A 23,940-nucleotide genomic window follows, 5' to 3' on the forward strand; every position below is an offset into this window, starting at 1 on the left:
CTAGAAGGAAACGCACCAAAATTAGGGTGTTGTCACAGTTTTTGGTTTAAGTTTTACACATTCCGGTATTTTCCAAAGTTTCTATCGTGACTCTCATTGCTTTCATAATCAGAAAAGAAGCGGTAAACTGAACACTAATAGTTTTTTAATTTCCTCATGAATCTGTTTTTACAGGCATCATGTCAGTGGGGTTTGGGAACCAGCAGGGTGCGAAACACAAACGAAATCCCCCATTCCTGCAGGGCTGAGTGCACCCCTTGGCCCTGACGAGAAACCCTCCCTACATCCACGCTGGCAGCCAGCTGTCCACAGCTGTTCCGAGGAGACTGCGAATGAATGGAGCTGGTGGAAAAACACAACATTCCTGACTCTCCAAGGATGGCATTATGCTTGGAACTCTCGCTCACCAAAGAAGTAAATAAACAGAGAGAGAGGTGGCAGCCAAGCCGGCCAGAGGAGCTCCAGGCCTGGAGGCGGCTCAGCTGCCAGGGCTCCGGACCCCTAACATACCATCGCAAAGAAGACCCCTCTGCCTGAGCCAGCCAGCCTTGTCGAGTCAGGGCTAACGCCAGGTGGCCGTGGCCCTCCCGGCCTGTGTCTCGTGAATGCCATCTTCCCTTCCTGCCACCATCAGAGTCTAGGGGAGCAAGGTTTTGTGCCCGTCGGCTGAAGAGATCAGAGGGCAGGGCCCCTGGATGGTTCATCTTCACAGACCCCTGGCACTCACTGGCAGGCCCACTCACCATCTATCTCCTCGGGCACTGCTACACGCCAGGTGCTGTTCTGGGGCCAAGGACACAATGGGGAGCAAAACAGACCAGGTCCCTGCGCTCGTGGCGCTTACCTTCTAAAGGGAGAGACAAGCCAGAGACGAGAGGAAAATCAAGAGTATATCCGAGAGAGAGGTGGGTGCTATGAAGAATGTAAGACGGGATGCTGTTTCAGCTGGGACCTGAATGACAAGGGGTGGGGCAGGGCGGGGGCGGGGGGGATGGCGGGCAACTGGGGAAAGCTCTGAGGGAAGGACACGCCACATGAAAAGAAGAGTCAAGGAGAAACACATGGGCTTGATGTGTTCACAGAACAAAGAAGATCCAGCAGGGTGGAGTACAGGCAGTGGAGGGAGTCCCCGAGACAGGCAGGGGCCAGACCCCAGGGTCCCCACAAGAGAGTAAGCAAAGGAGTGGCCCACCTGCCTGACAAAAGGAAACTCACTCTGCTTGATCTGTGAGGTCGGACTGGGCTTTGGCAGCTCCTAGAAAAAGATTCCATCGCTGTCTGTTGCTCCCAGCATCTCTGGCCGTGTGAAATGGCCAGTCAGCTTGGCCCAGGGCTCTCAAAATGCCTGTGGAAACCTGGCTCTTCTCACGCACACCCCGATTCTCTGCCTCCTTGGCCTCCCCGTGCCAAGGCGTGCTGCTGGCGGCAATAAAGAAGCAAACCTGACCGCCCTCCACCCACCCACCAGTGCCCCCCAGCACTCGCTCAGCAAACATTTGCGGGGCCCAGGACCGGCGCCGGGTGCTGGGGGTGTGATGACGAGCAACACACAAGCCCCGCCCCCGAGACCCCCCTGCAAGTGATGCCCCGGCCAGGCTCGGGAGGCACCACCCGCGGCCATGGGCTGCCCGGCACCCACCTCTCCACGTAGGGCCCCCCGCTTGTCTTCTCTCCCTGGCAAAACCTGCCGCGAGCCCCTGAAATGGATCTGATGGGAGGATTAATTCACTGCAAGGGGCTGAACCGAGAGACAAGCTCAGTGCCTTGCTTGCTTCCTCCACCACCCACCCTCATTCTTCCCTCCACCAACCCAGGGGGAAAATATGCCCAGTCGCAGGGATGAGGTTGTAGCCAGTGGCGTGACATATACCGCTTCCCTGAAGACAAAAGAGGACTCAGGTGTTGGTCTGAAGAGGGTCAAGGCGAGGGGGACCACAGGGGTCCAGGGGAGGGGTGGGCAAGGAGGGAGAGTTTGCGTGCAAGCCCCACACCTCCCTGGCCAGCACCACACAGAAATGCTTCAGCTCATGGTCAGGGCGAACCGTATCTGCTACGTCGCTTTCAGAATCTCCCCGCACATAAAAATCATTATTGCCGTTATTCAGAAAAGCCAAGTCCCCCACTTTTGCAGATTCTTAAGTTCTGCCCTGTGAGGTTTCTGGGGTAAGCCTCGTTTTGTGTAAAGGGGGGGGGCGGGGTCAGAGCCTGAGAAACAGTGCACACACTGGCTCTAGAAAATCTTTGTATCTTAAAACTCCCAGAGCAGCCGAGGTTCCAAGAGGCCCCGCAGGACCCCTCCATGTGGGTCAGAGCTCACAACAATACCCACCATGCAGTTGGGTGGTGGTTTTCTTCCAGTGAGGCACAGCTACCCTGGGGAGAAGTCACCACTGAGGATGGTTCCAGACCCTTGAGTCTCTTCTTCCCAGGAGGAGAGGAGGGGTTATAAATAGCCTGGACTCCTTCAGCCCTACACAGGCACAGATCCCACACCCCCGCCCCAGCCTCAGCCAGCTGGTCCCTCCTCCCCCAAGTTCCCACAGCCTGCTATAAGAGGGAGGAAACTGCTCACCCACTGCGGGGGTGGGGAACATCAGAGAGAGTGGCCTCCCATGAATTGTCACTGTAGCCCCAGCACACCTCTGCACCCTTCTGCAATGGCAGTGCTTGGAGAGGGGTAGTGGGCAATATGTTCAGGCGGCCTCTTACACCCCAAGCACCTCCGGAAACCCTGAGCTGAAGGCCCAGAGTACGTTAATGCACTCCATGAAGGGTAGGAATAACACCCTCTCCTCTCTCTGCCTCAGCTTCCCCGTCCGTAAGACAGACAAACGGCTGGGCTGAACTGTGCACCTGCTGGGGATGGCCCTGACATTAGCATGCAATGAAAGTGAAAAGGCACTGTCCAAATGTAACCCCGGACTGTCATTATGACGCCCGGTCTTGGTCTCATCTACAGGAGCCCCAGTCACAGCTGGGGAGACACGGATTCTTATCTGCTCACGAGAGCAGAAGAATTCTACTCGGTGGCATTGCGTGAGCCTTGAATTCCTGATACCGCATGCCCTTGAAAGCAATAAAACTTACAAAATATTCTCTCTCACAAGTCACTTCTGACTAATACAGATCGACACAGGCCGCACCCACACCTATTCTGATTTAATATGGTTGTGCTGGATGTACATGACAATATATATCGAAGGATGAGCATTGCCCTAGAATAGTTTGATTGGGGAGGGGAAGCTCTCTCAACAATCAGTCTGTTTACCATTCAAATCCTTCCCACTCATACACACTGCTAAGAAACAAGTGGCTAAAATCTAAGTGGCCAACTCCCAGTTCTTTTTAATTAAGACACTTTGTTTGCTCAATAAAATACGGCGTAAAAAACATTTACTGAAAACCCACTCATTGATGTCTAATAGCTGTGTCAAACACTCATAACAACATTTATTCCAACACCCCCAGATAATAGCCCATCTTTCTCATTTGGTATCCACAACAGCACAACATTTGTGTCCAAGTGTAATTGATCCAGAATTGGGCTCCCTTTCAAAAATATCTGTAAAACCTAATTACCAGGAAAACAGAGTTCTGGCATCCTACGGAAAGAGGGTGCTTCACAATGAAACAAGCTGCAAACTCATCTTGGCCAATCAAGCTGCATTATGTTACCAGAGGAGTTTGAGGAATTTGGGGTGATGAGGGAGCAGGAAAAGTTGGAATAGAGTCAGACTGGAATCTTCAGTGATAGTCCTGATTTTTTTTTTTTCTTTTTTGAGCCAAGGGCAGAGGACAGGAAATATATACCACATTAGCTGGCAAACATGGATGCAGAAAGTACCAGACAATGAGCCCATAATCGGCTTGGGGTGTGGGGTGGCATTTCTGATCTCAGGCCCTACAAGGCCTTCCTTGCCCAAGGAACTCTCTCCACCCTGGTCTGGGAGGCTGATGTCATTTCTAGTCTCCTGGGGTTTCTAACCGCTGTGACAGGTCACTTTCCCTTGGGCCTGAGTCTGCTCATCTGTAAAATGAATGTTCCTCATATCTCTAGGACATCTTTCGGCTTCAAAATTCTGTGACCTTTTTTAAAGCAAAGGGCACGGTTTCTGCTCAGGGACTCCGTGGGGTTAGGGGACTAGGGAGCGGCAGCGGGAATGAAGGACGCAGTGTTTCCAACCACCTCTCACGCAGTTCTGTGCAGACTTGCACCAGGTGGTATCAAACCCACTCCGGGGATAAAGATTCCTTTCAGCCCAGGCCGGACCTCCCCGGGTGGTTCTAACCTCGATGCCCTGGATTCGACAACCGGCCAATGAGGAAGCCGGCCAAACCGCTGGACTTCTCTCCCAGAGCCTCTCTCCCAGAGCGGACCAGGGCACATCTTCCTCTTTGAAGGGGTGCTCTCTTCCCACCTTCATCCTCTTTGTGTCTCAGAGACCCCAGACATCCCAGCCCGAGCCTTGCCAAGGATGCAGTGAAGCTCCCCAGGCAGGGAGCACACACAACCGACTCCGGGCTCCCCTCGGCCCTGGACCCTCCTCGCCTACGTTTGGGTAGGAACCTCCACAGCTGGTTTCAAAGGAAAGGAGAGTTGCGGCTGCTTTGCCTTTTCTTTGGCTCGTCCTAAAGAAACAGACAAGCAGCCCGAATAACAAAGCAGCACAGCGGCCAGAGACGATTCGATCTCAAAGGAGCAAGAGATAACGCACGCCAGGAGCGAAGACGAGCGCGGTTCCTAGGAGGAGACCCCGCGCTGCCCCGTGTGGGCGACAGGTAGCGGGCTGGCCTCAGTCTAACTTTCCCGAGGCATCGAGGCACGGCGCGCGTGAGCCCATTTCGCGAGGCTTCCCAAAGGACAGCCGCGGGAGCCCAGAAGTCCCCACAAGGGCGCCCCCCCCCCCCGGGCAGGGACGGCCACGAAGCCCGGGAGCCGCGTCGCGAGATGCGGGATCCCAGACTTTCCAGCCCCCTTTCTCGTCTTCAAGATGAGACAGTGTGAGGTGCGGGTGCCGAAGTCTCAGGAAACCGTCACTCTCCAAAATGCTCCGGCGCCTTCCCGGCAGAAGTGCGGTAAAACTTTTGGCAGGAACCACCTGTGGCTGCCGACGGGCCCGCCCCGTCCCGGCCCGGAGGCGCCGCCGAGCCCCGGGCCGCACGCGTCCGCAGAAGTTCCCCTCCAGCCCCGCGCGCCACTTCGCTCCGGGCCGCGGTGCCAGCCAGGAGGCGCGGCGCCCGCTCGCTGGCTCGCTCTCCGCTGGCTCTCCCCTCCTCCCTCCCTCCTCCTCCCGCCTCCTCTCGTTGCATGGCTGCCGCACGGAGCCCCTGAATAGCCACCGCAGCCCCCCGCCTCCTGCCCGCCGCGCTGGGGGCGCCCCTGCCCCCGCCGGCGCCCCGGGGCGCGCGGACCGCCGGCCTCCTAGCAACAGCCCCGACACGGCTTGCCGGCGTCGGCGATGCGGAGCCACCCTCCGGCAGCCCCGCGACCCCCTGACCCGCCTCGGCGGCCGAGGTGCGGGAGAGACCGTGACCCTCGCCGCCGGTGCCCGAGCCCGGCGCGCGAAGCCACTCACCTCTGCGCGCCGCCAGCCCCGCGCGCCTGCCGCACTTGGCGCCGGGCCGCGGTCCTCGCGTCCTCCGTCGCCGCCGCCGCGGTCCGTCCGTGCCTGTGCGCCCGAGCAGCGCGGGCCGCGCGCTGTCAGAGTCTCGTGGCGGGGCTGCGCCGGCGGGTGTGGAGCCGAGCGGCGGCGGCGGCGGCGGCGGCGGCGGCGGGCGCGCGGGCAGCTCCTCCCTCCCCGCGCCGCGCCTCCGCCCTCCTCGCGCCCCGCCTCCCGCGCCGCGGCTGTCAGCCCCGCGCCCCGCGCCCGGCGCCCGCGCGGCCCGCGCCACCCGCTCGGGGGGCGCACGGGGCTAAAGGGCCCGGATGTCTACGATCGCCTCTCGGCGCGCCCGCCCCCTCCTCGGCGCCCCCTCCCCGCCTGCCACACTTGCACTTGCTGCGCCCCGACCTCCTCCCCGGCTCCGCGGAATTTCTATTTTGACAGGAACTGTGGCGGTGGGCGGCGCGGCGGGGGACGCCCCGGACCCGCGGAGGCGGCGGGCGGCTGGCAGGACCCCGGCGCGGGGGCGGAGTGGGGGGCCAGGCAGAGCCACCATCCGCTCGGGGCTTTTTTTCTTTCTTTCCTTTTTTCTCTTTGCCTCCTCCAGGATTTAAAGGGACAGCCCCGGCCGAGGCGAGGGGCCAGGCGGCCGCCGTTTCTCCGGTCTCCAGACGCCCTCTGCGGCCCGGCCGGACCCGCCCGCACCCGGAGCGCAGGCTCCCGACCGCCGGGTATTTTTAGGTCCACACCCGGCCCGGGGCAGCGGTGCGGCGGCGCTTGGCTCGCCCGCCCCGGCGCACGGCTATTTTTACAGAGTCCGGTTGGGGGAGGAAATAAAACAACTCAGCAACTGCTTTCCCATTCGAAAGTAGGGAGTAAAGAGTGGGGGCGAGAAGTTTCCCAAATGCTCTCGGAATTCCAGCGAGTCAGAAAGACACCTCTCCGACACGAGCAACTACGGGCTTGCCCCATTTCAGGGCGCCCAAAACCCGGCGGGAAGCCCCGCCCCAGAGACCGCTGGGGCGCGGGGTCTCCCACCCCACGCCGGGCGGAGTCCCCGCACCCCTCACCCCGCTCGCCAGGGACCCGCCAGCGGCCACCGGTCACTCCCCAGGACGGCCTTAGAAGGCGGCCTTCCAGAGCATCCAATCGCCCAGCAACGCAGCCAAGGGACGCGCCCGAGGAGCGCTTGGCTCCGCCCCGTCCCGCCAAGCCCCGCCCCCGCTGTTACAGCACGGGCGGGAGAGTCTAGGTGGGTCGCGCCGCGCGGAGCGCTGACAGACAGCGCTAAGGACCCATCCCAGGGAAGAGGCAGGAGGTCTCCGCCCGCGAGCGACGGCGGGAGCGGTTGCAGGCGAGGCCGCGCTCGGCCAGACGTTCTGGACACCAGCGGGCCGGGACACGCAGGGACTGGCTTTTCTCTCTGCATATTTGCCACTCACCCCTCCGCCCTCTCGGCGGACTTCGGACCCCTTGCCCGCCCTCGGATGTCAGCGGGTTCTCTCAAGGGCTCCTCCATCAGACGCGGGGAAGTTGGCGGTCCTCAAGTTCCTGCAGGGGCTGAGCTTTCCTGGACCGAGAGGGGCGGCCAGGACGGTCGAGAAAGCGAATCCCTCCCTCCCGTGCCTATTCTGGCCATTGGCTAATGAAAGAGCGGTAGAGCTGTTGCTGTCTGGGTCATGTCTTTTAACGTTGGAGATACTCGATGGCGTCCTTTACAGCAGTCACAAAAATGTGCGGACCTCTTGCTCGGCACTTCTACCCAGTGTCGCTCATTGGCATTTTTTATCGCTTCATTCATTCGTGTAATAAATGCACATTGTAAGGCACCACGTTGGGATAGCGAAGACAGGAGAAACGCTCTGGAATAGGATGTGACAGTGGACAGCTAGGTACAAACATGAAAGGGGAATCTGGAACATAGGGGTTTGTATATCGTCTTCCACTTGCTAGAGACGCCTGGCTTTTCCTGCAAAGTAAATATCATTCATTCAATAGTTTGAACAACCACCTTACCCACACCGTTCAAAGGTTCATAAGAAGTCTAGGGAAGTCCGTCCCAGAAACTTAAGAGATTTTTAGATTCAGGACATCAGGCTTCCAAGTTGCTAGAGCTTTCAGTGGCAAAATCATACCCTTGCTTCGAGCCCTAAGAGCCATTGCCCTCCCAAGTTAGGTTGTCTCTCTCTTCTCCTTTCACTAAAGGGTGTTCAGCAATTTGGAGTTCTGCTGACCCAGCTGATACGGTGAAGCTTCTAAGCCAGAAACATGGGGTTGCGTTTGAGGAATACCGGGAGGATCTAAGCCCTGGAATGGCAAGGCACTAACAGATGATGGGACTGCAGTTCTGGGGCTGAGGGCAGCTAGAGCCATGGAAAGGGTGTTTTGTTTGAGAAAAGAATCTTCTACCAAATTAGAAATGTCTCTGAATTGGAAAGATTTTCCTTCCTTCTCTGGGTACAGTTGCTCAGAGCAGATGTTTGTAGCCACAGATCACTGAATGGCTTTCCATGCCATGAGGTGTGGGAGAAGGGTTCCACGTTCTGGACAGTGAGCCTCCGTGCTACTGAGTCTAATCATGCAGGCAAAACTTATAAATTTAAGAACAATGAGGATGAGAATGGTCTGCAAATAGTAATACTATAGAATATTTTTAAAGAAAGCAGCTAGTCATAAAATAGCCACAGATTATGTCAGTTTGCATGTTTTTCCTGCACAAATGGAAAATACAAAATAAAAAATATGTAACCTTAAAAAACTAAAAAATAAAAAAATAAATAAAGCAGCTAGTACTCCTGAAACCAATTATGCACTGTATGTTAACTAAAATTTAAATAATAATAACATTTTTAAGCAGCTCTTATGCTACATTTTTGTTCCTTTCATATTTTTTTGCCACAAGGGTTTGAGCTCCTTCCCCAGCTTGGTGTCCTCAGTGCCTAACACACTTAACACCTAATAGGTGCTCACTAAAAGATTAATAAACCGGGGCGCCTGGGTGGCTCAGTTGGTTGAGCGTCCGACTTCGGCTCAGGTCGTGATCTCGCTGTCCGTGAGTTCGAGCCCCACGACGGGCTCTGTACTGACAGCTCAGAGCCTGGAGCCTGTATCAGATGCTGTGTCTCCCTCTCTCTCTGCCCCTCCCCCACTCATGCTCTGTCTCTCTTTGTCAATAATAAATAAACATTAAAACATTTTTAAAAAATTAAAAAGCCAAATGAATGAAAAGTCCTTTTAGAATGGTGAAGGTGTGGTAACACATAAGGACAGAGATCCAGAGAACTCTGTAAGACTCATTTGCAATATACTTGTTGGTAGGTAACTGCATCAGTAAACCTGACCATAGGTAGTAGGATTTACTAGCTCCTGCCAGACTCATCTACTTATCAGCCATGGAACATAGAAAGGCATATCATTCATGTCCTCGTGCCTCTGCTTCCCAACCCATAAAAAGGGGATAATAACGGGAAGTTTCCACCCCATCGAGACGCTGGGGTGACCAACGAGAAAGGCTGTGAGCAACTATTGCCTAATGGACAACACTCCTTAAGGAGCATATTGAGCACCTTGGAGTACTTTGTAAATTATCAGTATTAGTTATTAGAAGAAATTGTACAGAAATTGTCGGGGGATCGGGTTCAAAACTTTACCTGTGTCCCAAGGATGGTAAAAGGCTGATTCCAGAGAAGGGGAAAAGAAGGGAATTAACTTTTACAGAGCTCCTCTAGAATCAGAACTCCTGACACGGACCGTCGTACATTCCTCCTAACAACTGTGCACAATACATTTCATGGTTGTTTATTGAAGAGAAATATGGTCTCAGCAATGGTAATGACCAAGGTCCCACAGCCGGGAAGTGGCAGAGGCAGTCCCGGAACTCGGATTTGTGAGTTCAGGAATTCACCTACGTCCCATGCTGCCAAGCTGCATCTACATCCCGTGCTGATGAAAGCGATGGTCCATGTTACCACAAGGCAGGGTGGGCATGAGGCAATCCCGGTAGAGAGGAACTTCCTGGAAGAGGCAGCATCTGATTCAGTCCTTTAAGTCAGGATGGTTTATGTATCTCTCTCTTTCTCTCTCTCTCTCTCTCTCTCTCTCATTGTTTGAAATAATTTCAGATTTTCAGAAAAGTTAACAAAGATAGTATAAAGAATTCCCATATACCCAGGTACCCTGTGGGGAACATTTACCATGTTCACTGTATCTTGCTGCCTCTCTATACATATTCCCTTTGTCCTAAACCATTTGAAAGTAAGCTGAAGACATAAAGCTCTTTTACTGATAAAGTCTTCAATGAGTGTCTTCTAACAACATGGACATTCTCTTACATAATTAAAATCAGGAAATTGCCGGGGCGCCTGGGTGGCTCAGTCGGTTGAGCGTCCGACTTCAGCTCAGGTCACGATCTCACGGTCCATGAGTTCGAGCCCCGCGTCGGGCTCTGGGCTGGCAGCTCAGAGCCTGGAGCCTGCTTCCAGTTCTGTGTCTCCCTCTCTCTCTGCCCCTCCCCCGTTCATGCTCTGTCTCTCTCTGTCTCAAAAATAAATAAACGTTAAAAAAAAATCAGGAAATTGCCTTTGATACTATTATCTAGTCTAAACTACACCTAGACATTGCCACGTATCTCACTCAAGGCAAAAATGAGAGATAAATCAATTCTGGTCAGGATTTAATCCAGGATTATATGTTGCATCCAGCTGTCATATCCCTTGGGAGGGTATTTTTATTATCAAAAATAAATTTTCTCAATTCTCATTTCTTCTTTTAAATGGCCACACGTGTACGGTTTATATAGGGTAACAATGGCAATCTCCTTGATCACCCTTTAGACAGGTTCCTCTGAGCCCTCTTTTTGATGAGGCCTCACCCTTGGGCCCTGTCTTCAGCCTGCCAAACCCAGTTGTGGAAAGAATCCTGCTAAGTCAGTTTAGTTAGAATCCCCCCCACCCTTGCTATCTGATCACCCTGATTTGCCTTTAGCAAGAATCCTGTTACGTCAGTTTAGCAAGAATCCACCCACTGGGATGTTAGTAATTTTCCATCCACTGACCCCCACCTTCCTTGGCTATAAATCCTCACCTGTCCTTGTTGAACCTGATCTCTCTCCCCTACTGCAATACCCCTTTTGCAATAGTCTCAAAAAAAATCTTCCTTGCCATTTTAACAAGTGTTAGAACAATTTCTTCTTCAATAGTGCCAAAGAAAATATAGAAAAAATTTAAACCCGTCTGCAATTGCCCACCAGATATAACCTTAATTAATCCTTGGCTAATTTAAATGTATTAATACTCAATTTCTTTTTTTTAAATTTTTTTTTTCAACGTTTATTTATTTTTGGGACAGAGAGAGACAGAGCATGAACGGGGGAGGGGCAGAGAGAGAGGGAGACACAGAATCAGAAACAGGCTCCAGGCTCTGAGCCATCAGCCCAGAGCCTGACGCGGGGCTCGAACTCCCGGACCGCGAGATCGTGACCTGGCTGAAGTCGGACGCTCAACCGACTGCGCCACCCAGGCGCCCCTCAATTTCTTTTTAATGTACAGGTGTAATCCAAGCACACAACCACCACCCCCTTCCAGGGGCCAGCTTCCCCTAGAAAATATTGAGGACATGGAGGTTCTACTTTTCATTCCTCCAGAAATTTTTCCTCCAGCTTGAAGCAGCACAAGACCTATGACTTCTCCCATGTTCCAGGGGAGAGCAACCCTCCACAGTGGGTCCCTGGATGGTGCACCTGTCCCCAACTTTGTTCATCTACCCTTTGATGTGACTCACCACAGGAGAGCCAGCCCCTAACCTCAGGGGAGGCGGCTTTCCCTGGGACCCCTTTCCCATCAACAGTTCGCAAGCCTCAGTCAGTCAAGACATCTGTATAACACTCTGGGGCAGTGGCAGGTGGGTAGTGGTCACCAACCGGGCTGTTCAGTAATGGCCGTTGTCATTCTATGCATGGCTGAACAGCTAAACAAGCCAGGGCAGGCGAAGTCCCCAGGTCAGTTCAGCCTCCTTCAAGATCTCCCCAGCTGTCTGACTTACAGGTGTGCCTATGGGTTCTTTCAACTATTCGGGGTGTCGTTGTTGAATGGAGCGTGCACACGTGCATACTCCCACGTACGTCGTGGAGGGCAACTCTCGGGGCTGATTCGGTCTAAATCTCTGAGCATCAGAGAATTTGCTAATTACCTCAAAGTTTTCAAAATGCTGTAGTGTTGCTTTTATGTCATTAGCATCATATGTTACATATATGCATTATATACTATATAGTATACTGTGTATTATTATGTAATTATTTTTTCTTCATGCCCCCCTCCTTGAGTTTATCTTGCCTTGTTCTCTTCATGAGCATTCCCAGGTGGACACCACTTAGGGCCCTCCCTGGGATTTCCCTTTGTTATCCAGAGGCGCCAGGTCACAATCATCCTGAGGATGTGATTACAAGCAGAGCCCTCACTCTACTCAGAGGCTGCGTGAAAGGAGAAGACTGCTTTTATTCAGGATGCGCAAGGCACAAGGCAAATATTCGTTGCAAAGTCCCTGTCTACAAAGACAACTTGATTTTAATTTTTTTTTAACATTTACTTGTTTTTGAGAGACAGAGCGAGACAGAGCATGAGTGGGGGAGGGGCAGAGAGAGAGGGAGACAGAATCCGAAATAGGCTCCAGACTCTGAGCAGTCAGCACAGAGCCCGACGTGGGGCTCGAACTCACGGACTGCAAGATCATGACCTGAGCCGAAGTTGGATGCTTAACCGACTGAGCCACCCAGGCGCCCCTACAATTTGATTTGATTTGATTTTTTTTTAATTTTTTTTTAACGTTTGTTTATTTTTGAGACAGAGAGAGACAGAGCATGAACGGGGGAGGGGCAGAGAGAGAGGGAGACACAGAATCTGAAACAGGCTTCAGGCTCTGAGCTGTCAGCACAGAGCCCGACGCGGGGCTCGAACTCACGGACCGTGAGATCATGACCTGAGCCGAAGTCGGATGCTTAACCGACCAAGCCACCCAGGCGCCCCTACAATTTGATTTTAAAATGCATTACAAAATCCCTGGCCCATGTGAAGTACAGTGACTTAATGATGAAGATGTAGAAAAATGGGTAGAGAGCAGGTATTTGCATACTTATTTTTGGTTTCATCAGCGCCCATAAAGATTCTCCACAATGTCCAGGCACCCTGGAAGTCCTGTTGAAGTCCAAAACTCTCTCTTCCTGTTGAAGTCCAAAAACTACCTCCTCATTTTCTTTCTTGTGCACTGTTGCCAAATACACGATTCTCAATTAATTTCTTATTTCCCACCTTGAGAAAAGGTGGCCATGGCATTATTACTTACAATGTCATGGCTCTTCAGAGCCTATTTGTGTAGAAACAGTACAGCTCTCCTTGCCCCTGCAGTTCCCTAATGCCATTGACTCACGATGCCATTGCGTCATCCATCCCGAGGTCTGTGAACCCTGGCTCCCAATGACTCTTAAAAGCTGTCACTGTACTTTGTTGATGAGGATCTCAAATGCTAGTCTTACCCAAAGCATGCAGGAAAATGTGAGCAATCACTCATTTCCAGATCATGTTAAATTTGCCATTTGGAATTACATAGTATAAACCTAAAACAACATATTTTCCACCCATGACTTCTCTTAAACTCCTCAGGCTGTAATCACTGCATTCCTAGAATGTGATCTCTTTCATTGTTGACCAAATTTCTGTGTATTTGGTTGAAGAATGCTCCCCCGCTAAAATTCACGTCTACCTGGAACCTGTGAATGTGACCTTTCTTGGAAATAAAGTTTTAACAGATGTGATCAATTTAAGGTAAGGTCATACTTGTATCAGGGTGAGCCCTAAATCCAGTGAGTGGTGTCTTTATAAGAAGAGGGAAATTTGGAGACACAGAGACACTCCGGGGGTAACACCATGGGATGATGGAGACAGAGATTGAAATGATACATCTATAAGCCAAAGAACACCAAGGATTTCTGGCTCAGAAAGAAGCACTGAACAGATTTTCATTCGGAGCCTCCCAGAGAAAGCAGCCCTGTTAACACCTTGGTTTCAAGCTTCTGGCCTTCAGAACTGTAAGAGAATAAATATCTATTGTTTTAAGAAGCCAGGTTTATGGTAATTCGCTACAGCAGCCCTAGGAAATGAATATGTCCTGCTTCCTACAGACTGCCACCAGTGGGAAGGAAGGCAAGGAGCCTGTGGGTGGAATGAGAAGAGAAACTACTTATGCAAGGCATGTCTATCCCTTGTCCAACATGGGATAAGACTGACCTAGAAAAACATGACATCGCATATTGGCTAGAGAGGACATTGATGAGAAAAACCCGTAGGCATTCTGGAACAGTGATCTCAAAAGTCATCAGGGGAAATAGCCACTGCCACTCCTGGAGGACTTTCTGACCTGTGACACAGAGCCTACTGAGGACGCAGGGTGACTTTCCTGGATGCTGGGGTGGGGACACACGGAATGAAGGATGCCTATCACCAGATCCACGACCTTCAAGTGCTATAGGCCAGAAGCAGCAGCAGCCCTGTGGTCTGATTTCATATAAGGGTAGGAGCTGATGTGCAAGCCCATAGACGTGGCCCAAGTCCAAGGGTCAGCAGTAGGCCACCAGTAGCCTAGAGCCCCAAACTCACCCTGCATCCATATGAGCCACCACAAATCGGCATGCCTATACCTTTCCTCTGTCCCAGGCTGACACCAATCCACAAAACAAATACCACACTTGTCAATAGGAACTATCCACTTACCACGCCAGCCTCCCATGGAGCCCAGGGTTGACTCTATAGGTATGAGTCCTGGACTCTTGGGACTTCTAGTCTACTCTATGCATGGGACAGAGGATCAGAGAGGGTTAGAAAGGGAGAAACAGGTCCTGGGACACCTAAAGGTTCTGGGCTGGGCTGTGGACAGTGTACCCAGCAGATCTCACACACGTGAAGGCATTTAAGAAATTTCGATGAAGGTATTCTAAAGCATGGGGCCTTCTGGAGCTCAAGGATGGGGCAGGATTCTATTTGTAGGGGTCTGACAAGGACCCCCTCCTTGACCAAACTTGAGTCAGTCTCCTTCAATCAAAGCAAGGAATTTACCCCGTTGTTTTTCCAAATAGTTAGATAGATGTGATATGTATTAGAAAAAAAAACACACCCCAGAATAAAGGAAAAGAAACAAATCTACAAAGGTAAGAATTTGCAAAGTGAGTTGCAGAAATAGCAACCTAGTACGGCTGTAACAGAAGAGGCAGATATGGAAAAAATAGGAAGTATGACCAGAAAGGTGGGTAAATTCAGATGGGGGAGGAATTTGAAATTAGAGTTTCAGTCTATCAGCCAAGAGGAAGTCTCAGGGGCTTGGAGAGAGGAGGCATGTGACCAGAGCCAACCGTTAAGACAGACAGCATGAGAAGAGATGGAGTGCGGTGCGCAGGGCCCAGGGATGGGGAGAAGGCCATGGCAATGGCCAAGGTGCATGCAACCAGGGTATAAATTAGGACAGCAGCAGCGGGGACAGAGAGGCGATGGCTGTTTCATGCCTACAAAGCATCAGAAGGACTGACTCTGGAGACAAAGAAAGGGTCTGCTGTGACTCTGTAACGCTCTAACCTCATGGTCATCACGAAGACAAAAGTTATTCATCATATGGATTGGGCTATTCTATCCCTCATGGCTTCTCTCTGTCTGTTTTCTCAGGTGGCAGGTGGAAGAAGTTTTCCTTTCTGTATTTTACAGATGGGGAAACGGAGGTTCGGGAAGTCATGACTTGCTCAAGAGACCCTGGAAAGTTAGATCCCTTGCAGCACGATCTGGGTAGAAATGTAGGCACAGAGCTCTGGAGTCCTGTTATTTCTTTTTGAACGTGGCGAACTCACCTCACCTGTGTGCGCGGGGTTGGGGGTGGGAGATGAGGGAATGTGTGCCTGTGTGTGTGTGTGTGTGTGTGCACGCGTGTGCGTGCTCCATGAGCATGTGGTTGAGGAGGGTAGCACATGAGCCAGCTGGATTTCTCTCTCAGGAGGTGCCGATGGGCACCAGTGCTCCCTGGATGCCTTCCTCTTCCCAAATAAACAATCATATGACACAATGTCTGAAAGCCCAGAAGATTTCCTGTCTCCATTGGCCCAGTGCCCTGCGTACTGCAAACCCTGAGCCAGTAAAGCTATCTCCAGCCTTCCACATCCCTCCACCCTTAGTCTCTAGCTCCAGGACCCAGGGAACGCCATGAGCTAACTGTGCCTGGCCTGCTTGGCACCAGCTACGTGAAGAGTCTGGACGTTCTTCTGCCAAAGAAAACCCAGTGGCTGGGCCAGCGACCTGGACTTCCTCCAACAGGCTGGCTCAGCCACACTACCTGCCTCAAGCCTGCGTCCCTCCCAGGGGTCTGCTACTCCCATCAGAGTTGACCCGAGGGACCCCGAATAGGGTGCACTATCACAGAACAAGAAGTCATGTTTCCCAGGGGCCATTACCTTCTCTCCAAGTTGCAAATAAGCCAGCAACAGTGCCGGGAGTGAAAGGGGGTCTGGCGGTTTCCAACCTACGGAAACTACTCATCCTTTGAGGTCCCGCCGGTTTGTCACCCACTCTGTGACTTCTCACCCAAAGCCCACCAAAAAATCCAACAGCTTTTGTGTTAGCAAACGTGTGCAGTGTTATCACAGCCTTTGTGGCCTGGGAAGCAAATACGTCCCATATTTTGCTCTTGGTACAGCTGACGGGTAGTGATTGCTCGGTTGCCGCATGGAGAAGGACACTGAGGCCATATTCGGACACAGCAGGAAGAAGCTTGCCGTCACCAGTTCGGAAAGGCAGTTGCAGTGGGTGATAGCCAGGCACCACGCAGCTGTGTCTGCCAACCCAGAGTGCCACACTGCTGCCTTCGTCACCTCGATAGCCCTCCATCACCATTCGAGCAATCTGCACTTCTTTCTATCTCCAGTACCTCGCACAGTGCCTGGCACTTAGTAGGTGCTCAAGAAATATTTTGGGGGGCTTCTACCTTACCTTACACCGGGCCCAGCCTGTGGGTAGCCAAAGGCATTTAGTGATTCCCAGTTAAAGAAATGAACACATCGGGGAGCCTGGGTGGCTCAGCCGGTTAGGCGTCCGACTTCGACTCAGGTTACGATCTCACGGTTTGTGGGTTCGGGCCCCACGTCGGGCTCTGTGCTGACCGCTCGGAGACTGGAGCCTGAGTCGGATTCTGTGTCTCTCCATCTCTCGGCCCCTCCCCTGCTCAGGCTCTGTGTCTCTCTGTCTCTTCTCTCAATAATAAATAAACGTTAAAAAATTTTTTTAAAAAAAGAACATATCTTCTTCTGACTCTGTGTCTGTTGCCTACTCTTCTGTTTCGTAAACACCATTTGTTCAGTTTAATGCCTGACAGTAAGTAAATTTCCATAGATGGACTTAACTTCCTCTTATCAAGCAGTGACCATCTTAATCGAATTTATAAATATTACCAGAGCCACAGGATTTTCAGCTGGAGTGCACCCTACAGTTTAAAACACTCATTTCACAGGTAAAGAAACTGAGACCCCAATTATCAACAGATTGCTATCTCTTTTCTTCACTTCGCCTTTTTCATTCATTCATTCACTCAACAATATTATTTCCGTGTTCACATTCAATGAAAACAGGTACAAGTATAGGTAATTTTTAGAAGAACCCAGAGCAGGAGCACCTGGTGACTTAGTCTGTTGGGTGTCCAACTCTTGATTTCAGCTCAAGTCATGATCTCACAGTTCGTGAGTTTGAGCCCTGCGGCACGCTCTGGGCTGGCAGTGCAGAGCCTGCTTGGGATTTTCTCTCTCCCTCGGTCTCTGTCCCTCCCCCCCACTCGTGCTCCTTCTCCATCTCAAAATAAATAAATAAATAAATGTTTAAAAAAGTATCGGGGTGCCTGGGTGGCTCAGTCAGTAAAGCATCCGACTACAGCTCAGGTCGTAATCTCACGGTCCGTGAGTTCGAGCCCCGCGTCGGGCTCTGTGCTGACAGCTCAGAGCCTGGAGCCTGCTTCAGATCCTGTGTCTCCCTTTGTCTCTGCCCCACCGCTTCTCCCTCTCTCTCTGTCTCTGTCTCGCAAATATAAATAAACATTAAAAAAAAAAATTAAGCGTCATTAAATAAAAGCACAGAGCAAACCATACTGTTTCTTAATGTTTTGATATCTCTTTTATATTTCTGTGAGCTTTTAGACAAAACCAACGTTAAATGGAGGTAGAATTAGCAAGGCCACCCACTAGGTTCATCTCCAGTCCCTCCCCAAGCCATCCACAGCCCTTCAACGCGAATTTACCAACAACCCAGTGTGTGTCTTAACCAAGTACTGCCGGTGACACACACACAAAAATAGAAGACACAGCGCATGCTCCCCAAGTACTTATCTCTGCAATTATCTAGAGCTTTAAATGTGCTCTGCAGGCGGTCAGAGCTACAATAGCTTCCCATTTTTGCGGTATGCCACACAAGCAGATTTCTAGACATTTAAAGCTTAACCCTCCTGCCATCAGAACTTAAAATATATACGTATTATTATATACATTGGAAAGGAAACTTCCTAAAACATATTGCATACACGTGTGTAAAACAGAAAATGCTCCGCGTAACTCCAGCCCCGCTTAAGGGTGGCGAGGCGTCTTCCTGAGCACGTGCGGGCTCAGCGACAAAGCCGCGGTGGACTCAAGGTTCATGGAGGTGTGAGAGGCTCTTCCACCACTGCACGGCCCTGGAAAGCCATAGATGTTTAGTTCTTCTATACAATTTTGGGCGTTCTTCCGCCTCCATTCTTACTATAAGCTGTTGGCCATTTCTTCATTCTGCTGGCCCACCTGACTTCTTTTCGCTCATGTTCGTGGGGCTCAAGAAGGCTGCTTGAGTGGGGCTCAAGAAGGCTGTTTCTGTCCCTCCTTCCCTCTACTGGCTCCTCCTCTAGGACCCATGCAATTTCATAAGACCCCCTCCCCCCCACCCAGAAGGCGAGAGAGGAGATAGGCCCAGTGTATGTGTGTGTGTGTGTCCCCACCCTTTGCCACACATGTAGTGCTGGCTGTGCCCTCTCTGTGGCTCCATGACAACCCCCCCTGTCCTCCCTTTGGGTCTGGCTGAACTCCCATGCATTGTGGGCCCACACGAGTCCTGCGCTCCCATCCTGGGTCCCCACAGCTATGGCTGAGTGAGTGAGGTACTGATGGCCCAAAGGGCCACTTTTTCCACTCAAATCAGAACTTGCTTCAAATACAGAAAGATGATAATGGCATTGCTAAGAAATAGAAATGACCAAGGAACCCTATCGTATCCTTTTCTTCCTTGTGTTACTTCTCTGTATTAGTCAACCGCTTACGATATAAATGGTGACATAAAAAGAAAGGGGCAAGGGGGAAACCTGGCAATTCAAGTTCGTTTTCCTTAAAGTTCTCTCCTCCATCCTCACCAACCGGTAAACTTGAAGGTAGAGGTAGGTGTCTCTTGCCAAAAGTGAAATAAACATTGCTGAGTTAGTTCTATCCAGCATTTCCCGTGTTGGTGGTAATAATGAAATATACATGTGTATACGGGCTATGAATTCTGTAAATTCAGTGATTCTGCATAGGAGTTTATGTTTTTACATTTTCATTTAAACTTTCCTTGCTTGGGGTGCCTGGCTGACTCAGTTAAGTGTCTGACCCTTGATCTCAGCTCAGGTCTTGATCTCAGGGTTGTGAGTTCAAGCCCCATGTCGGGTGCTGCACTGGGTGTGAAGCCTATATAAAATAAAATAAAATAAAATAAAATAAAATAAAATAAAATAAAATAAAATAAAAAAATAGAATAGAATAATAGAATAAAATAAAATAAAATAAAATAAAAAATAGAATAGAATAGAATAGAATGATAGAATAAAATAAAATAAAATAAAAAAATAAAATAGAATAGAATAATAGAATAAAATAAAATAAAATAAAATAAAAATCATCCTTGCTTATTCACAACAGCCAAAATGATATAACCCAAATGCCCGTCGGCACATGAATGAGGCACCTAGACTTGTCAAACTCACAGAGACAGAAAATAGAACAGGGGTTGCAGGGAGGGCACAGTGGGGAGTCAGTGTTTAGTAGGGACAGAGTCTCAACTTTGCAAGATGAAGAAAGTTTATGGTGGATGGTGGTGATAGTTGCACAACAGTGTGAAGGTCCTTACAGCCCTGAACCGTGCTCTTAAAAATCGTTTAGATAGTTAAGTTTTATGCTGTGCATATTTTACCACAATTTAAAAATAGTAAATGAGTGAGTGGATGTATAACTGGCGCAATAGAAAGATGAATGGCGGAATGAATGCAAATAATTTAAATATTTTTTCTTTATTGACAATATTAAACTACAAATGAACAAATATTAAATAACATGATAAATGAATACATAAATAAATAACAATATTAAGTAACAAAGGGGAAAAGCTCTGTGTTTTAGTCCCTTTAAACTGCATTTCCTTCTGCTTTTTCATTTTGCACTGGACCCTGAAAATTATGTAGCAGGTGCTATGCACACGCCCCCACCTTCTCCCCATAGCCTTCCTTTTCTTAACCAAGAGCAAGAATGTTGCTTCCTTCCTGGACACATTTCCCTTTCCCTTCCTTCCTTCCGCTGAGAGCTGGGCCCCCGGTGAGTGTTCTTCCTCATTCTGTGCTCATTCTACCCAGCCATCTGCACCCAATTCCCTTCTCTCTTGCATTCTGAAGCCATGGCCCTTTGCCACGGTGCCCCCATGGTCTACTCTCTCTGTCCCTCTGCTTCTTCCTGGTTTCAGTCACTCCTGAGGTAGAAGGCTCCTGAGAGGTCCCTCTACTTGGGAATCTGGTACTTATTGTTCTCTCAACAACCTTAGATTCCACTGGGTTATCCAGAAACATAAAAAGAACAGGTGGGCAACCCAAACATCCATCTGTGGATGAAAGGATAAACCAAGTGTGGTCTGTACATGCAATAGAAGATGATTCAGTCTTAGAAAGGAAGGACGTTCTGACACATGCTACAACATGACTGAACCTTGAAGACATTATGCCGAGTGAAATCATGAAGACACAAAAGGACAAACGCTGAATGACTCCACTTCTGTAAGTTTCCTAGAGTAGGTACATTCACGCAGACAGAATGCAGAATGGTGGTTGCCAGGGGCTCAGGGGAGGGAAGAATGGGGAGTTAGTGTTTAATGGGTGTACAATTTCTTTTCAAGAGGATGAATAAGTTCTGGAAATAGGTAGCAGTGATCGTTGTACAACATTGTGAGGGTGCTTAATGCTACTGAATTACACATTTTTAAATGGTTAAAATGTTACAATTTAAATTGCGTATCCTCTACCATAACAATAATTTATTTCAAACAGGTGAAAATGCTAATTTGTGCCCCGGTCTCCTTCCCATCTTCCTTCTCCTCCTAGAGGTGTGTGTCCTGGAGAAACCAAAGATGATTTACGTCTTCAGTTCAAGGCTGGACGGGGAAAAAAAAGACAGAGGAAATGAAGGCGAGGATGTGGCGTTATCCATCAAGGTTATGGCACCCGTTGAAAGGTTGTTTGCAGAGAAGCACTTGAGGGCTTTCTGATGGTGGCGGAATTTGGGGGATCGGATGTTAGAGCTGAAAGGCTCAGAGGTGAGAAATGACTTAGCAGGTCCCCCCTGCTCATGGGTGGCATGAACAGTACCGTAGCCAGGAAAGGGCCCTTGCTTCACCGATTCCACCTTTTCTGGCCGGCCAGGGCGTGAATCAGCACCCAACACTGCTGCCCCCAGCCTCGCCCACTGCACAGCCCTTCGCGGGCCTCCAGGCCCTCCAGTACCCACAACGCTCCCCTTCCCAGTTCCACCGGGGCAGGGCCCGGTACGCAAGAGGCCCTCACCAAACGCTTGTTGAATGAATGGCTGACCCCTGGTGAGGTGTGCCAGCTCCCAGGAAAGCCCTGCTATCACGCACTGCAGAAGTTCGATCTCCTCCTCTGACCAGCTCGCAGTTCTCAGGCTGGTCTTATCAGTTTCGATAAATGCACGTCCTGCCCCTTGACGCCACTCACGGCCTTCACTGTGAAGGCTCACTGTGTTCGTTTTCGAGGCACCTTGGAGGCGGGAAGGCATCTGCATGGTGCCAGGTGTATCTGGAAAGTGCAGGAAGAAACTCAAAAGGTGACGGATCCATCCCGCCCAGGACGAGGAATCAAAAATGCCGGCTGTCCCCGCTGTGTGTCCTCGGGCAAGCTTACCATCTACCTGTGCCTCAGTTTCCCATCTGGGAAACGGAGACCCTGATCCCATCTGCCTCACGGTGTTGTTGTGAGGTCCTGGCTGGATGGGAAGGGCTCTGAAGAGCCACAGAGTACTCACGTCTCCTGCTTCCCCACCTCCATCAGCACAATTCCTATGCCTTCTTCTTTACAAAATTCTTCTTCGTCTGTACTCACCCTTGAATATTCCACGCACACCGCCACACACACCCAGGGTGGCTTCTTCCATTCAGTGTATGAACATATAGTCACCTTCCAGTCTTCTCCTCTGCACTCCACGCAGGGTGAGTTTCCCGAAGGGCCCCTCTGCACCTGCTGACCCCTCCCTCACCTCTCCGCCATTCGGCCCTGACCTGCAGCTCCCTAGAGAGGGTTGCCACTGGCAGCCCCCGGGAGGCCATCCTGCCAGGCCCCTGGTGCCTGTGGTGCCCTGATGGCTCCCTCCTCCTCAAGCTGCTCCCTCAGTCCACTTCCAGGACTCCATGCACCACTCCCTGCCTCTCTGGTCCCTCCCTTCCTGCGCACCCTGCCTCCACCTGCATGACCTCGAATGTGCTTCTCCGTGTTCCACCCTCCACAGAGGCTTCCTGACGCTGCAGGCTGCTCTCCCCGGTGACTAGACCAGATCCCGTCCTGACACCCCCCAGTCTGCCTTTCCAGCCCCAACCGCCTTCTGATGCTGGGGACCCAGATGTCCAACGGCCCCCTGGACATTCTACATGGAGGGCCCGCAAGCGTCTCAAACGCAGCGTATCCAGAAGCCAGCTCGGGGTCCCCCGACGTGTCCAAGTGGGTTCGTTTTCTAGGAACAAAAAAGGCATTAGGCATTTTAAAATTGACTTTCCCCCCCCATCACAGCCTGAGAGAAGGATTCAACCACGAGTGGTTTAATTGGGAGGTCACATCTCCGTGAGGATCGATCTGACCCCTCCTTGTTCCACCCACGACCCCACTCTAATCTGAGAGCATTTATCAGCTTTTTTTTTTTTTTTCGATTTATTTTATTTATTTTGAGAGAGGGAGAGAGGACATGCAAGCAGGGGAGGGGCAGAGAGAGAGAAGGAGAGAGAGAATCCCAAGCAGGAGCCATGCTGTCAGTGAGGGGCCCAACGCAGGCCTCAGTCTCACAAACCATGAGATCACGGCCTCAGTGAGTGAGTTGACAGCGTGACCCAAATCTAGGGCGACACTTTCTGCCCATGCGTATTGTCTCGCTGTGACATCTTTAAAGCTTTGAACACCACTGCGTGCAGCTGGAACAAGAGACTGCTACAGACACACGACTCTCTCTCCTCCCGGCGATGGTGTGCAGGGAAGGAGCTCAGCACGCGAAGACCGGGTGAAGCCCCAGTTTCTGGAGCCAGGTATGGGGACGTGAGGAATACCCTTCACCCCTCCTCTCTCATGGGCTCCCTCTCGTCACCATCACTCCGTGGCATTGCAGGCTGGGGCCCACAGGCGGACCACCTGGCTTTCAAATTATGATTCCTCGACTTCCTCGCTGTGTGATCGAGAGCAGATGGCGGACCATCTCTGTTCCCTCAATTGCAAAATAAGGATAATAAAGTGCCTCCTCCAACGGGTTGCTGAGGCCGCAATGAGGTGACGCGGGTGAGGTTTGCAGAACAGTGCTGCCACAGGGTAAGGGCTCCATGAACGCCAGTTATTGTCCCTCAGGTTGGGGAGTCCCAGGAAATGCTGGGTGTGGAAGAACTTTGAGACACAGAGTCCGAGGCGGAGAGAGGCGGGCACACAGCTATTTTCCTAGCGCTCGCAACCCGTTATTTTTGCCTCTCATTTCTTGGCCTTTTCAATTTCTTTCCTTAAGAAATACCAAAACCCAAGTGTGAGAGGAAGGAAGTAGTTTTTGAAAAGACTGGCATGGCACTGTGAGTCTGGCCACCACTCAGGGTGGCGTCTGAACGTTTTCTCCCTTCTGAGACATCACAGCCCTCTATTTAGAACGAGAAGATCCGGGGGCACTTGGGTGGCTCAGTCCGTTGAGCCACCGATCCTTGATTTGGGCTCGGGTCAGGATCTCACGGCTCGTGGGTTTGGGCCCCCCATCCGGCTC

At 51.1% G+C, this 23,940-nt stretch overlaps 1 protein-coding gene across 1 annotated transcript in view; it reads right to left on the bottom strand.

Moving 5' to 3' along the window:
- Positions 1-5,812, bottom strand: part of ZBTB7C (zinc finger and BTB domain containing 7C) — a 352,927-nt gene extending 347,115 nt beyond the window's left edge. The window contains exon 1 of the mRNA XM_045458926.1: positions 5,577-5,812. The gene's annotated coding sequence lies outside the window, so the exon portion shown is untranslated. The remainder of the gene's footprint in view (positions 1-5,576) is intronic.
- Positions 5,813-23,940: the final 18,128 nt, after the last annotated feature.

The sequence above is a fragment of the Leopardus geoffroyi genome, chromosome D3 (genome assembly GCF_018350155.1).
Source record: "Leopardus geoffroyi isolate Oge1 chromosome D3, O.geoffroyi_Oge1_pat1.0, whole genome shotgun sequence".
Taxonomy (NCBI): Eukaryota; Metazoa; Chordata; class Mammalia; order Carnivora; family Felidae; genus Leopardus; species Leopardus geoffroyi.